General features: G+C 34.6%; 1 protein-coding gene, 1 long non-coding RNA gene and 1 other non-coding gene across 6 annotated transcripts in view; 1 reads left to right on the forward strand and 2 right to left on the reverse strand.

Annotated features, from left to right (window-relative positions):
- Nucleotides 1–15,142, forward strand: part of LOC149612744 (uncharacterized) — a 337,733-nt gene that overhangs the window by 225,828 nt on the left and 96,763 nt on the right. The gene's annotated exons all lie outside the window — the stretch shown is intronic.
- On the reverse strand, nucleotides 2,337–2,409 carry TRNAV-UAC (transfer RNA valine (anticodon UAC)). The gene has a single exon. It is a non-coding gene; the product is annotated as a tRNA-Val (tRNA).
- LOC149612746 (uncharacterized) lies at nucleotides 11,772–14,414 on the reverse strand. Its single transcript, XR_016376327.1, has 4 exons — nucleotides 13,967–14,414; nucleotides 13,650–13,815; nucleotides 13,248–13,366; nucleotides 11,772–13,178 (listed from the first exon to the last, which is right to left on the reverse strand). It is a non-coding gene; the product is annotated as an uncharacterized LOC149612746 (long non-coding RNA).

Genomic DNA, 15,142 nt, shown 5'->3' on the forward strand with positions numbered 1-15,142 from the left:
GTTTGTATTAGTAAAAGTATATGGGGGTATTGAATTAAAAGGTTGAGATGAACTTTGCGTAGACATAGTGTTACGCAATCATTGATTTTTTTATACAAAGGCAGGTATCAATATTTTTCCAATATAAATCACAAATGACAGGTTATGTTTACTCGATATATTGCGAAACATGGACGGTTGCCATTAGTGTTCAACTTTCGTGACAGAGTATGTTTAATTTTCCATGTTGAAATTAAAACTAGCCTTGATATTAAACAGTACTCTAAGACTGAGATGAACTTTGACTCGTGGGGGTTTGCACCCATTCTCAGCGGGCATTGAAATAAAAATAAAAAGATCTTGGGCCCAGGGTACTTTGGGGGGGGGAGGGGGCAATAGCCCCGTTAGACTTCTGACGACGATCTAGACGCCCCGCTTAGCTTTTCTGCTAAGCGCCTGACTACTAAAAAGGACCAATCAGGACCTCGGAAAACGACAATCAAGTGATGAAGAAGTCTTGGATGGATGGGGGTGTGTGGGGGTGAGTGGGTAGGGGTACGAACCCCATGAAACCTTCCCCCGACTCTTTTAATACGTCATGCTGAGAAGAAACAATGTGATGTCTTCTCCCCATAGCCGTTACGTCAAAGTGACTTTGAAAGAAAGGCCCTCTGTGACGACTCGCCTTCAAAAGCTTTTACTTTGATTATTTGAATTTTTTACATTTCTGTTTTGTTTTGTTTTGGCAATGAATTGCTGTTGGAAATATGGGTGGAGTTATGACAAGATTAATTATATAAAAACGTCTTGGTTTGGACCAAGGCCGAAAAAACAAACGATATGTGTGAGGTTTATCAATTGACTGAAGCTTCAGATATTGAAATTTTTTCTAGTTATTTTTATACACTCAATCCTTAATCAATATTTAATTCAATCAACTGATTTTACTGTTAATCGACCTAGTCCCTCTAAATTAATTGAAAAAATTACATATCTACGCTTTTTCAAGAACAATTACATTTTCCGAAAACATTTTATCGTGAAATTAATTTATCATGTTGAGGATACAGTATTGAATATTTGAAATGTTCTACTGGATGTCTAAAAAAAGCAAGCGAACTTTGGCATAACTCGAATGGAAAATGTAAATATTTGATCGTGGATGCCAAACAAGGGTGTTGCGCGAATTTATACATTTAATTTCGTATATCGAAATGCTACATTTCTATTGTCGCCTCTTTGATGGTAAAGTTGCACTGGAACTTCCTATTCCGTACTTAAGAATTTCTTGGTCAGTCTATGGTAATATTGGCTGAGTGTGTTGCGACGGCTCAGATGACCCATACACTGAAACCACTGGTGATTATAAAATGCCATATATTTTGAAAATAGAGGAAGGGAGGGGGTGTCGGAGTTAAATGTGACCTTCTTGGCATAACTAGTAATGAATGATGTGTTTAACCATATTATTTCCGCGGGAAATGAATATAACAAGTCTGAGAAGTATTTCTGTTTATGTGATCTTTACCCTTTACCACACAGGATAAACTTTGTTGCTTTGTCTTAAGTAGACGACATTCACTCTAAACGACAGTCTTATCAACAACTTAAAACAGATTTAAACTTCTTTTGGTGCAAACTTGAAAATTTGTCAAGCCAGCAACAATTAAAACTATGTCGGTCAAGATGCTCACAAGTTAGTGAGCATCGACACGAAATCCCTTCAAAATAATTAATTTCATGATAAAATGTTTTCGGAAAATGTAATTGTTCTTGAAAAAGCGTAGATATGTAATTTTTTCAATTAATTTAGAGGGACTAGGTCGATTAACAGTAAAATCAGTTGATTGAATTAAATATTGATTAAGGATTGAGTGTATAAAAATAACTAGAAAAAATTTCAATATCTGAAGCTTCAGTCAATTGATAAACCTCACACATATCGTTTGTTTTTTCGGCCTTGGTCCAAACCAAGACGTTTTTATATAATATCTGTCGCTTCAGTCTTAATGTAATTAAATTTTGAGTAATTATGTTTTCTTTACCGCATATTATTATGTCCAATTACGATGGTCAAAACATGCATCTAGCAGGGCCCGAACGTTGCACCTTCCGCGAGTTAGGCGGACGATATAACCACTACACTACACATACCTGGTAATACTGAGATTCCTAAGAGATCTAGCTTATTATTATGTCCAATCACGATGGTCAAAACATGTATCTACCAGGCCTCGAACCCGGGACCTTCCGCATGTAAAGCGGACGTGATAACCACTACACAATGAATACTTGGTTATTCTGAGTTTTCGAAGAGATCTAGCTTATTATTGTGTCCAATAACGATAGTCAAGTCATGTATCTACCAGGGCTCGAACCTGGGACCTTCCGAGTGTAAAGCGGACGTGATAACCACTACACCATAGATACTTGGTTATTTTGAGTTTTCGAAGAGCTCTAGCATTATTATTATGTCCAATCACGATGGTCGAAACAAGTACTTCTGTAATTAACTAAAATTAACATACTTTGACTTAATTGTTTCTGATTAGACTAGCCGATCGCACACCCTGAATACTTAATTGTTAAATTAAGAGTATTCCGAAAAGTAACTTCGCTCTAGTTTTTCAGTTAGAGGTGGTTAAATATCACGAAAAACCCCATGTTAATCTCCATAGGAAAATTGGTAAAAGCATGTGAATTTTGCTTTAACGTTACAAAAGAGTATCAAGTCATATCTACAAGGGCCTACCGGCCCTGTAGAATTGGGCGTACTTAAGGGGTTAAAGGTTAAAGTCAGGCACTGAACGACAGGACAACCCGGTTCTCAATCAAACTCAAAAGGAACTAGATAAAATAAATTCTGAGAAAGTTAATTTCTCGTTTAGAATGCCGGAATAGTGACACTATCCCTTTAAAATTGGTATCAAAATTACCGCCGTAATCTATATATATTTTTTAGTCTAATGCATTTTAAATTATTGTACACCCCCTAAATTAAATAAATAGGTTACCGCGACACCTTTTATGGTGATGGTGGTGACACACCATTTGACACATTCTTTTTCACCCCCCAAATTATTCTTTGAATTGAACTACCTAATACTTACTTGGAAAATTGGCAATTTGTCAATGGTTACGACCCAACTACTAAACTTCCGGTCCCCGTGGTTGCTATCAAATTTTACAATAGAATCCCACCATTACGTTACCGGAAATGGAGAAAGTAATTAGCCCTTCCCTCACGATAATGGTGTCAAAATAACGGTTTTTTTTCTCTCTAAACACCTAATATAACACCACCAACACCACTTTGGCATATGTTAGCTATAGCCAGCCAGCCGGTACCATGATTACTATAGGTGCCATTAGTACTTAATAATATATAAAGAACAGGGTTTAACCAATAAGGAGTAATGGCAGTTTGTTGGTAAAATCGACAACATTGTCTTTCTTTTATATACAAAGTTAGCCCTACCATCCATTACTTTTGTACGATGAAATATACACGAGTATAACTGAATAATGGCAGTGTATGTTATAAATTAACAATGTGGAAGCGTACAACTGCTGATAGATGATATGATATTGAGGAAATGTATTAGAGAACTGGTGTTACCATCTGGTTTAGCTCGGAAATCATTTTGAAATAAACGTTACCTTTCTACGAAAGATGCAGGCCACCCCTAAATGAAATTATACAGTTAAAGATGTTTTAAAGGATATTAGAGAGGTCGCGCACTTGCCGATCATAGTATTCCCAACAATATGTTAAATAAAATCTAGCGTCAACGTAACTTGAGACCGTTATTACATTCAAAACCGGGTTTTCTCTATATTAACAGCTTTCATGTTAAATTGGTATACTTTACTAAGTGTTTTATATCAAAGTTTGAATATTACGCGAGTTAAGCGAAGTATCCTACCCCTTTATGTAGATATTTTAAAGATGTATAAATGAAGATTAAGATTTTTTGTGAGTGGTGGTTGGGGGGGGGGGCTAAAAGAATAGGTTAAGTTTTTCATGAAACCAAAATAGTCAGTATATTTGAAATTCCGGTACTAGGAAGCGAACGCCATGTTTTTAAAAGCAGAGTTCTGGTTTTACTTGGGAGCCATGGTTTTTAAAAGGCTTAGTGCCGCCGAGGAGCCGAGTTCTGGGGAAGGGAAGGGGTCAGTTTTTTGTTACAAAGACTGTTGATTGTTATTTACAACTTTAGATTTGTTACGATAGATTAAAGTTTAAATTGAATCAAAGATTAAAATCGAAATAGGCAACGTAAATTTAAACAATAATCTTTATTTGTTTAATTTGCATTCGCGGTTAGCTTCGTTTCATTTTATTTATTTATTTCTTTGCTAAGTTATTGAAGAACCCTTTCTCTCTCTAATGGCAAGCAGTATTAATTTAATATCTACTTTAAAACTATGAAAGGCGCGTATCTGTCATTATAACCGGTTAAATTATAAAATAAGCGTACGGTGTCTGCCGTAATGATTCGAAAATAATTTAAATAATTGACTGAAATAAGATATATAAAATAATGATTGTATTTCTTTCTTAGCCCAAGTTGAATTAAAACCCGTTAGAAATTATTTTTTATTTCAAACCCGAACCAGTTTAAAAAAAAACCCTCAACATTTAATATACATTTTAAAGCTCAGTTCGCGACTGCGCAGTACGCTTTTCTGTGATTGTTACTGACGTTGAAAATTATATCTGGGATCTCATTAACTCGTAACTATAATATAGTAATGGCAGCTACCCATCTTAAACTCTATATTAAAATAACACGGGGTGTCACTAGTCTATCGGAAACAATGTATAGTAATGGCACACCCATACCTTCAACCGTATTAATCTCTATACCAAAATAACACTGTGGTGTCATTAGTCAATTGGAAATTAAGTAGTAATGGCAGTTTAATATCTTGGACTTGTGATGAAATAACATGGGATGCCACTATAGTCTGTTTGAAACTATTCTTACAAGAGAGGAGATGGTTATGGTGTAAGAATGGGATGAAAATACCTGTCCCGGGGCGCCGGAGCAACTTCAAAAGATTTTCCAAGGTACGGGGAGAGGGGGATCATAGGAAATTGGACTTTTTACGCGGTTGGGTTGTGAGGAGAGGCTATTAGCATTAGCATTACGGAATTCAGCGCTATTCCATCATTTTCACGGCCCAGACATTGCAAAGAGAGAGCGAAAGAGAGTCTTCCTTCCATGACGCTACGTACGCATGCGTCATTTAAACGTTTAGACATATTTTTCTTTTTTTTTAATTTTGGGTTTTTTACTTTATTTTTTTTGTCTTCGGCAGACTTGAAAAGCGATTTCGCATTAGAAATTCACGGGAATGGGAAATTAACAAACACTTTGAGAGACCAACGTGTATCTTTGCGGTTCTTTATGCAAATGAGTTAATTAATATGAGGTTTTTACATAAAATAATTTTTTTTTTTAGTTCTGTATGAGGTTTCTGTAATATCTACCGGACCTGGCAAACAAAACGAAAGTGACCCTTAATTCAGACCTTTGACCTACATTAATTAATAAATAGTTTACACTAAAGGGGGCTAGAGAAACTCCCCCTCCCCGTTTCTAAATTTTAACCGCTTCAGGGACAGTGTTGCCAGTAATGCAACTGCCAACTGCATCTCATAATGAGTTCAAACGAACTCTTAATATTTACTCAATATATTTAATACAATTTTGAACGCGTACAGTGTTTATGAAATTAATTTATCGCAAAGATCAAATGAAGCATCTTAAAATTTTCCAAGCAATCTGCTTTTGTAAATGGCGTGGTATTGGTGTAACATTCTCCTCAATTTCATTCCACTAGTCTCGCTTTTAAAACGAAATTAAACGAGCCGCGAAATAAAGGGCCTTCCGCTTCTCTCCATTAAAGTAAAACAAGGCCACGGTCTTCTGCCTTTATTGTAACCCCCAAACCCCTTTCCCGCCCCCCCAAATCAATACATCTTCGGCGAGAAGACCCCCCCCCCCCAAAAAAAAACAAAAGAAATCTAAAACATTGATTCATTTAAAAAAGGAAAAGGGCGCGAAAAGACGTCATGTTCTTAGCACGCGCGCGAACCGAGTACAAACATTCAGTTGCTGGTGAAAATTGGCGCCAAACAAACACGCGCTACTTTTGTTTTCCCGCCTTTTCTCTGCTCGAGATCTTTAAGATCGATTTCTATTCGGTCGGGATTTTGGCGCGAAATCTGCTCTCGCGCTACAGTCCATTTAAAACCAAGAAAATTCACGCGCTTTTCTCGTGTCGGACACTTTCTAATAATTTTAGTATCTCTTACCAACGCTTATAGAAAATAATGGTGGGTGCGAAGTGAAGTGTCCGACATCTCTATGGGGTTACGATTTCATTAGCGCGAGATGTTATAACCCTTTGGTGGCACGAGCTCTATTTCCTCGGGTTTATATACAGTTTTACCAAGTTAACTTAGTAGTGTTGTAGGCTCGGGTATGAAGGTGGGGAAGTACTTTTGTTAATGGTTTCAATTTAAAATGTCCACTGAGAATTTAACCTCGCGTGTGAAGTTCAGTTCAGTTGAGTAATATATATGCGATACCTTTCCGCCGTGACTTGTAAACCGTAGGATTTAAAATAAATCCCCTTGTGTACTCTTTTGTTGTTTATTTGCTTTTGTTTGCCTTTGATTGTAACGCGTCGGGATTTCATTTAAATTGTAACTTTAAATTAATTAAACGGTGTTTAAATTTCTTATTTGGTAACAACGCTTTATAGTCTTTATTGTTACCTTGTAATATTTACGAGTTCAATTATAGTTAATTGCAAAAACCAAATTACGCTTATCGAATCAAAGGCAAAGTTTGTATTTCCCACTTCGTGTGTGCCTTATTTATGTTTGCCTTTGATAGTATCGAAACTCTAACCTAATAATTCGAATATGGCGTGTTCACAACTAAACTTATAATACGCCTTTTCATTGGATAAACGGCTGTCGTATCGAACTCACTCTCTTGCGTCGGAGTTCGGAAAACATAGAATAAATATAGTTTTAACACCTATACCCTTCCCTTAATCGCGTTCAATTTTAAATTGTTCCTTATTTAAAGTGACCCCAAAATGACCCCCAATATGCTGGCAATACTGGCGTTTGCGTCTCGGTAAATGACCCCAAAATGGCGTCGTCGTCATAAAAATTTGAGCCCTTCAAAAATTCGAGACGTTCTCGATTCAATGATATAGCAGCATTTGCAGATCCCCTATTTTTAAGGTTTGAAAATCGCTAACACTTAAAGGCATGGAGTAGTGTTAAGAAATTTATGAGGTATATCTTACCTAGCTGGCAAGTTCCCCGTATAAAACCGTAAGGTTAAATGTACTGGAATACATGCACTTACACTACACACCGAACAGAACAGAACCGGACCGGCTCTAGTAGAACGATTTCGGTGGTGCAATTTTCTCCGAGCTCCGACTTCACGAAAAGACACTAAAAACATTTTATTACCTCTCCTCTGTTTATTCATCTCTCTTTTTTCTGTTCGGAGAGGGCAAGTTACTTCTTAAATTTACGGGCTAAAGTGTAGTACATTTTCCCCGTGAAATATTTTATTTAAACCATATATACTTGTTATTTTTTTAAGACTGCTGTTTTAAGGTTTTACAGCCGGTTCTGCATTCTAAATGAATCGCTTCCATTGTAAAATGGGCATCCCGTTTAAGGTTTTAAAGTTCAGCTGTTAATACAAAGAATTCTTGTCACAAATGTCAGTTTTGAACTGTTAATACCCAACTTAACAACGTCACACTTTAGAAAAATAACCTGGACTGTTTATTTAGTCACAAATAGTTGTATAAGTAAATCCTAATTAAATTTTTTACATTGTCTTAATTATTTCTGGATCTACTTGGGTTGTATGTTTGCCTTGTCTCCAGTGTCCAGTTCCTCTGTGGTTGCTGGCGATTTAAGTAGTATTATTATTAAATAGTTTGAGCAAGTACCAAAGCGTAAATGACATTATATTGAAGTACTGATCAGTCTTGGTTGGTGTATTTGCTTAAGCATTCCTAGCGGCGCGCATTGTGATAGTGTTAGAGGATTGTTGGCGCGTACCTAAACGTTTTTACGTGCTGCAGGCCATGGACGGGTTAACTTTAAAAGGGCCTTCCACCCTCTTGATATTTGGGACTGACTGTTTGACACTTAACATTGCGAGCACGTGGCAATTGTAAATCTTGCCTTGTCTGCTATTTAAACACACACCGAGAGCGAGAGAGTAACTCTCCACCCTTGTATAATACGTTTGATATACAACCGTGACACTGGTAATTTATCCTTCCAGCCATTTAGTACTGTCAAAGCTAGAGATCTGCCATTACCCTTGTTTTTATATCCAGGGGAGGCGCCCCTATTTAATAATAGGCCTTGTGACCACTATGTTCTTTTCACGGATTAATAAATTTTTTCCTTTTAATAGTTTTTCCGAAAACAAAAGTGTACTACACCAAAAACAACCCACGCATATGTATTTAATTATTAAGGATTGTTTATAATATTTTATGGTAGTGGCAACTCCTTACCTTTGATGGTATAAAACTATAGGGAAACTCACGTGAAATGCCAATATCGTATTAATTCATTTTATTTCTAAATTTATTTCACGCGCTTTGTAAATTTTTCGTCAATTTTAAGTTTCACGCGCTGAAATTAATGTCACGTGATTAGTGGAGGGGAGGGGGGGGGAAGGTTCTCTATAAAAATATATATTTTTTAACTTTTAAAATTCTAACACCTTTTTATAATAAAACTTATCAACCAATGACGGCGCGGAAATAACTAATATTAAGACACCATTATAAAATAATTTAAAGCGAATTAAACGTTGTTGTAAGACTGTATATACTAAACGTATAATTTAAAAAAATAAAATACAAAGAAAATAATCATTTCCGTTTTAAATGAATTATTTGCAGCGCTTTGTAAACGTCTAAAATTATTCTAAACATCCGAAAATTAGCTCTACCATATACGAATAGGAAAAATGGTGGTGCTTTGGTCCAAAGACCATTAATAATATAAATCTGATATAATTTTTAACACCAAAAAGTATTTTATATTTTAGTCTTTAAGGTTGGGGGGTCCACCTTAGATACAATGTTTTGCCTATTAAGAGACCATTTAAAAACCATTAAATTCTTCGCTTTAACGTCGCTCTAATATCTTTCCGGTAGTCTTTGTTAAATATGGGATGATTCTGTGTAATAATATTTTAAAGGCATACTAACTCTACTTCAACTTGATACCACCAGATTTTATTATAAAAAAACGTCTTGGTTTGGACCAAGGCCGAAAAAACAAACGATATGTGTGAGGTTTATCATTTGACTGAAGTTTCAGATATTGCAATTGTTTTAGTTATTTTAATCCATTTAATCCTTAATCAATATTAAATTCAATCAAATGATTTTACTGTTAATCGATCTAGTCCCTCTAAATTAATTGAAAAAATTACATATCTACGCTTTTTCAAGAACAATTACATTTTCCGAAAACATTTTATCATGAAATTAATTATTTTGAAGGGAGTACGTGTTGAGCTATCAACATAGAATATTTAAAATATTCTATTGACTTTCTAAAAAGAGCAAGCGAACTTTGACATAATTCGAAAGGAAAATGTAAAAATTTAATCGAAATGCTACATTTCTATTGTCGCCTCTATGAAGAAAACATTGCACTGCAATTTTCCTCTCCGTGCTTTAGAATTTCTTGGTCATAACTCAGTCTTCATTTGAAACGTCACCACCCCTTTCTACATTGTTGGCGCTACTTGTACACCGGTTACGTATTACGCGTAATCATTTTAGCACGCTTAAAGACCATTTCGGAAAACACACAGGGGCGAGGCCACCATTGGGGTATTATCCCTCGCACCAAGGGTCACCGCCAGACGGAGTCAATTCGCTCTGCCTATAGCGGTGCTTCTAGGCGAGAGAGAGAAGACCCCAATGGCGGCATCACCCTTGTGTTTTAGTTTCTCTGTATGTAATTTCTAAAATGGTCTACTCACTTACAAATGTACACAAATTACACTGAGTGATCGGTCCTTCAGGCGCTAGTGAGTGACAAGCCACAACCATAATCATTCATGTACAGGAATGTTTTATAGTTTTAGGTTATTAAGGTTGGCGGGCAAGTCCGGAGAGTCACTAATGTGAAAAGGTTTCGAACTATATGGTATTATTGGCTGAGTGTGTTGCGACGGCTCAGATGACCCATACACTTGAACCACTGGTGTCGGAGTAAAGTGTGACCTTCGCATAACTGGTAATGAATAATGTGTATACCCATATTATTTCCGCATGAAATGAATATAACAAGTCATTGGTACTGAGAAGTATTTCTTTTTATGTAATCTTTACCCTTACCTTCGGTTATATCAGAAGTAAGATAAGGGACTAGAAGTAACGAGGTAACCAAACTCTTCACTTGGTGATGGAAGCGGCATAAAATCGTCAAATTTGTTCACTAGTGCTAGGCTCTATTACCAATGCTAGGGCACTTTAATTCTAGTCCCATATCTTACTGCTGGTTATATTTATACCGATATTGCCGATATCATATTTTTCCTGTGCTACAGAGAGCCACCTACTAAACGAAACCACACAGGATAAGCATTGTTGCTTTGTCTCAAGAAGACGACATTAGTTTGAGAAAAAAAGTTCTTTATCATATTTTCTCTAAAATCAGTCTTCTCAGAAACTTACTACAGATTTAAACTTTTTTGGTGCAAACTTGAAAATTTGTTAAGCCAGCAACAATTAAAACTATGCCCGTCAAGGTGCTTACAAGTTAGTGAGCAACGACACGAAATCCCTTCAAAATAATTAATTTCATGATAAAATGTTTTCGGAAAATGTAATTGTTCTTGAAAAAGCGTAGATATGTAATTTTTTCAATTAATTTAGAGGGACTAGATCGATTAACAGTAAAATCATTTGATTGAATTTAATATTGATTAAGGATTAAATGGATTAAAATAACTAAAACAATTGCAATATCTGAAACTTCAGTCAAATGATAAACCTCACACATATCGTTTGTTTTTTCGGCCTTGGTCCAAACCAAGACGTTTTTTTATAATATCTGTCACTTCAGTCTTTTTGTAATTAAAATTTGAATAATTTTATTTTTGCTTTACCGTCATACATTTGGGGTTGATCTATTTCTAATTGCTTAAAGAAGTACTTAAGTATCGTTAATTACATTTAACTTATATTCAAAAACATTGATTTCGATAAGCAAATAATGTTGTACTTTATTTATTAAAGAAGTTTAAAAACGACGGTATTTGAAATATGGACAGTGTTGTCGAGATCAGACCAACAGCTTCCTATATGTAAAACCCCCAATACTGCCAACGGGAGATGTCATACTAAATTATACTTGCCATAAATTATATTATATTATTATACTTGCCATAAATTATCAGGACTCGACACTGGACTTGAAACCTAGTTCTTAAGCTGACTTAAGGACTAGAGGACTCGATACCAATTAAAAGACTCGACTCGAGATTCTATGAGAGCTTTTTTAAGGACTCGAGACTCGACTCGAACCCTAAAAAACTGGACTCGCACAGGCCTAATTAAAATTTAAATGGAAAAGTTTCATTTTGACACATTCCTTACCCTAAAATTTTGTATTTGGAGCCCATTAATGTATTAAAGTGATAATGTAATTAATTTTAGTGTTAAATAGGAAAACATTTAGGCTGAAAGAACAACTCGCGTAGTTTGATCTTATTTTATTATTTCAGTTAAGATTTATCTAAAGTTACCCAAAAAACGTATTGTTTTCGATTAATTTCACGTTAAATATGGTTATTAAGTTGAAATTAACGGCTTATCTTCTTTTACTAGTCTTATTTCTGTTTATTAAACGAGTTTGAACAAGAAATTCTCCCTAGCTGCAAACTTTAGAGGCGTGACTGTTTGACTCTTGCGGAACAATCACTATTTTGCCCCAAAACTTTTAAATATCGCTCCTTTTCAATGGCTCTCTTTTCAAAATGGGGAAAAATGCTTTTAAATGACAATTTAATTAATCGTAAGAATTCAACAGGAAAGTGGAGGCTGGGTGAAAGATAAGTGTAGTTTTAATTTTAATTTGTTAGTTTAATTATAAGGTATCCATGAATTTACCCAAAACATTCGTATTTTGGGTTAATTTCACATTAATTATACTTGATCCAGTTTAATTTAACGGCTTATCTTGTTAATCTAGTGTGGATTTAGTTTATAATACAAGTAGTATGCGCTTTTGATATATTTTAATGATCATTTAAATTAATTTGAAAGTGAAATAGGAAACTACTGTGGCTGTACGAAAAACTTGTGAGGTTTTAATCTTAATTTGAGCGTGGTTCGTGAGAGTGGATTAAGCTTAAAATTTATTTGAATTTTTTACCCTAATTGCAATGTTTAGTGCAGTTTAATATTTTTGCCATATATTCATCATTGTGGTACCCTAAACTTTTGAATTTCGCGGCAATTAATGTACTTTAAAGATAATTTAAATTAACTTAAGTGTGAAATAGAAAATATTGGGCTTTACCAATGGCTTGGGTAGTTTTAATCATAATTAAACAGTTTATTTAAAAGTTATTTGAGCTTTTATCCAAAAATGTATATTTTGGTTTAATTTCACGTTAATTATATTAAATTGAGTTAAAATTAACGTAGGATTATGTTTTGGCAGTGTACATTTAGGTTATAAAATGAGTTTAAATGTATGCATCACCTTAATTGCAATTTTTAGTGGAGTTTTCGATTCTCATTTTACGCTAAACTTTTGAATTTCGCGCCTATTAAGGTACTTTGGAGATAATTTAAATTAGATTGAGTGTGAAAGAGAAAACATGGGGCTTTACCAACGGCTTGGGTAGATACAATCTTAATCAAGAACATCATTTAAGAGTTATCGGAGTTTTCATCCAAAAAATGTATATTTGGGGTTTAATTTCACGTTAATTATACTTAATTACGTTGAAATTAACTTGTCGTCAGTGCTCATTAAGCTTATAAAATGACTTTCAACAATTAATTCACCTTAATTCTAATGTTTAGAGGAGTTTTTGATTATTTCCAACACATTGCGTTCAATTTTTATCCTGTGCTAGGTTTGTGGTAAAGATTATCTATACAATATGTTAATGAATGATGTTATTCTATAGTTTAGCTTGAATACCAGTAATTAAATCAAATACCTATACAATTCATAGCAATTTAAACCAATAAAGAAACGGCAATGTGGACTGTGGAAATAGCAAACAACGTAACCCTCCGTTTCTAACGTGGTTACGTTGAGAGAATCTGTGTTGTAAACCTGAAAATTATTTCACTAATTAAATTATATAACGACACTATCCTCCTGGATTAACCAGTACCACTGTTACTTATGAATTAAACAATCCACTGTTGGTAACAAATAGTTTATAAAATGATAACGTAACATGACTAACATCACAGTATGACTGATTCAATAGGATCAAAATTGTTTTAACGAATAATCTGGTCCTCTACATTGGTTTAGTTTCAGGAATTATATCACACACCTTCACAATTAGTAGCATTTTAGTGAGATTAACAAATAATGAAACCGAGTATACCTGTCCTCAAATGAGAATGTTGAAGCGCCAACAAACAGTCATGATGAATACAGTATTAAGTTACGTAGCGTAAAACGGTAACCTAGGCCCTAGGGTTAGGATTTGTAGCATGAATCGAAGCAGACTGCGTATTTTTGTAATTCCAAATTTCCAATCCAAAACAGTGCTGGAAATAAGCTTTCTTATAATCTTTAAAAGGAAAGACACTATAAACACTATATTACATAGACAAACTAAAACTTAAGCCTTGGCCGTAAAGAACGTCGAAAAGCTTACTTTAAATGATATAAAAACCTCTATTAACTGTAATTATTTACCTGAATTACTTTTCTAGACGAAAATTCGACCTGATAACGACGTATTTCCTATTAAGGGTGCTACAGTTAATTAGAAAATACATATAAAGGTGCTCAAGCTCGGATGAAATACCAAAGTAATTGGTTAGGGTCTACTGCTAAGAAATTAGGAAAATCAGCAAGAAACCCAACATTTGAAATTTGTCAACGTAACTTGTTAGCACCCACAAACCTAGGCCCTTCTAGTTGTCAACGAGAACGAAATGAAGAAATAGGTTTAAGCGCGCTATAAGGTTAGGCTGACTTCTGACCCAAAAGTAATTTTTTGACGTACTATCTTAATTAGTTAAATTACAAAAATTAGAATTCATTAATTAAAAATCGAAACACGTAAGTTTCCCATTTAAGAAATGCTTGTTAATTTAGAAGTATTCCGAAAACTAACTTCGCTATACTTTTTCCGTATGGCCTGCCACAATTGCCTTAAAAAACCGAAAAATTTTTAATGCTTTTTCTATGGGACGCTAACCCTAAAAACTGTGAATTTTCTTTTAACATTACGGAAGGGTGTCATGTCATATCTACAAGGGCCTACCGGCCCTGTAGAATTATTTTATTATTTGATGTTGCGAATTTCAAGGAAAATTTATTTTTTTCAAATCATTAACAATGTTCTTTTAACCGTGTCTAATTATTATTCTTTTTTTCTTTTTCTAGGTAAGTACTTAACTGTTTTGGAAGAAAATTCATTTGAAGTTTGTTTTGGGTAAAGTACGAACAAGACCAAATACCCTTTATTATTTTAAACCAATTTTTAATTTAATGATACCAATGCGAAATAGGGAATTTGATCATTTTAAAGTATAGACTAGAGATGGGCCGATACCAGTTTTAACCGATACCGATATCATTCGATACTTGGGAAACCGATACGTACCGATACCGATATTTTACCCGATCCTTCGAATAAACCGATATTAAACCGATACCGATATATTAACCGATATCAATAAGAAAATAGATGCTATAATATAGGTTGTAGAGATGGGCCGATACCGATCCCATATCGGTATCGGTACCGATATGTGACTTAAACCGATATATCGATATCAGTTAACAATGAACCGATATTTTTCTTCAAAAAATATCGGGTAGAAATATCGGTTCATTTTTAACCGATACCGATATATCGGTTAA

This window comes from Phalangium opilio, unplaced genomic scaffold (genome assembly GCF_054372755.1).
Source record: "Phalangium opilio isolate 3A_F unplaced genomic scaffold, DU_Popi_V2 ptg000232l_1, whole genome shotgun sequence".
In the NCBI taxonomy this organism is placed as follows: domain Eukaryota; kingdom Metazoa; phylum Arthropoda; class Arachnida; order Opiliones; family Phalangiidae; genus Phalangium; species Phalangium opilio.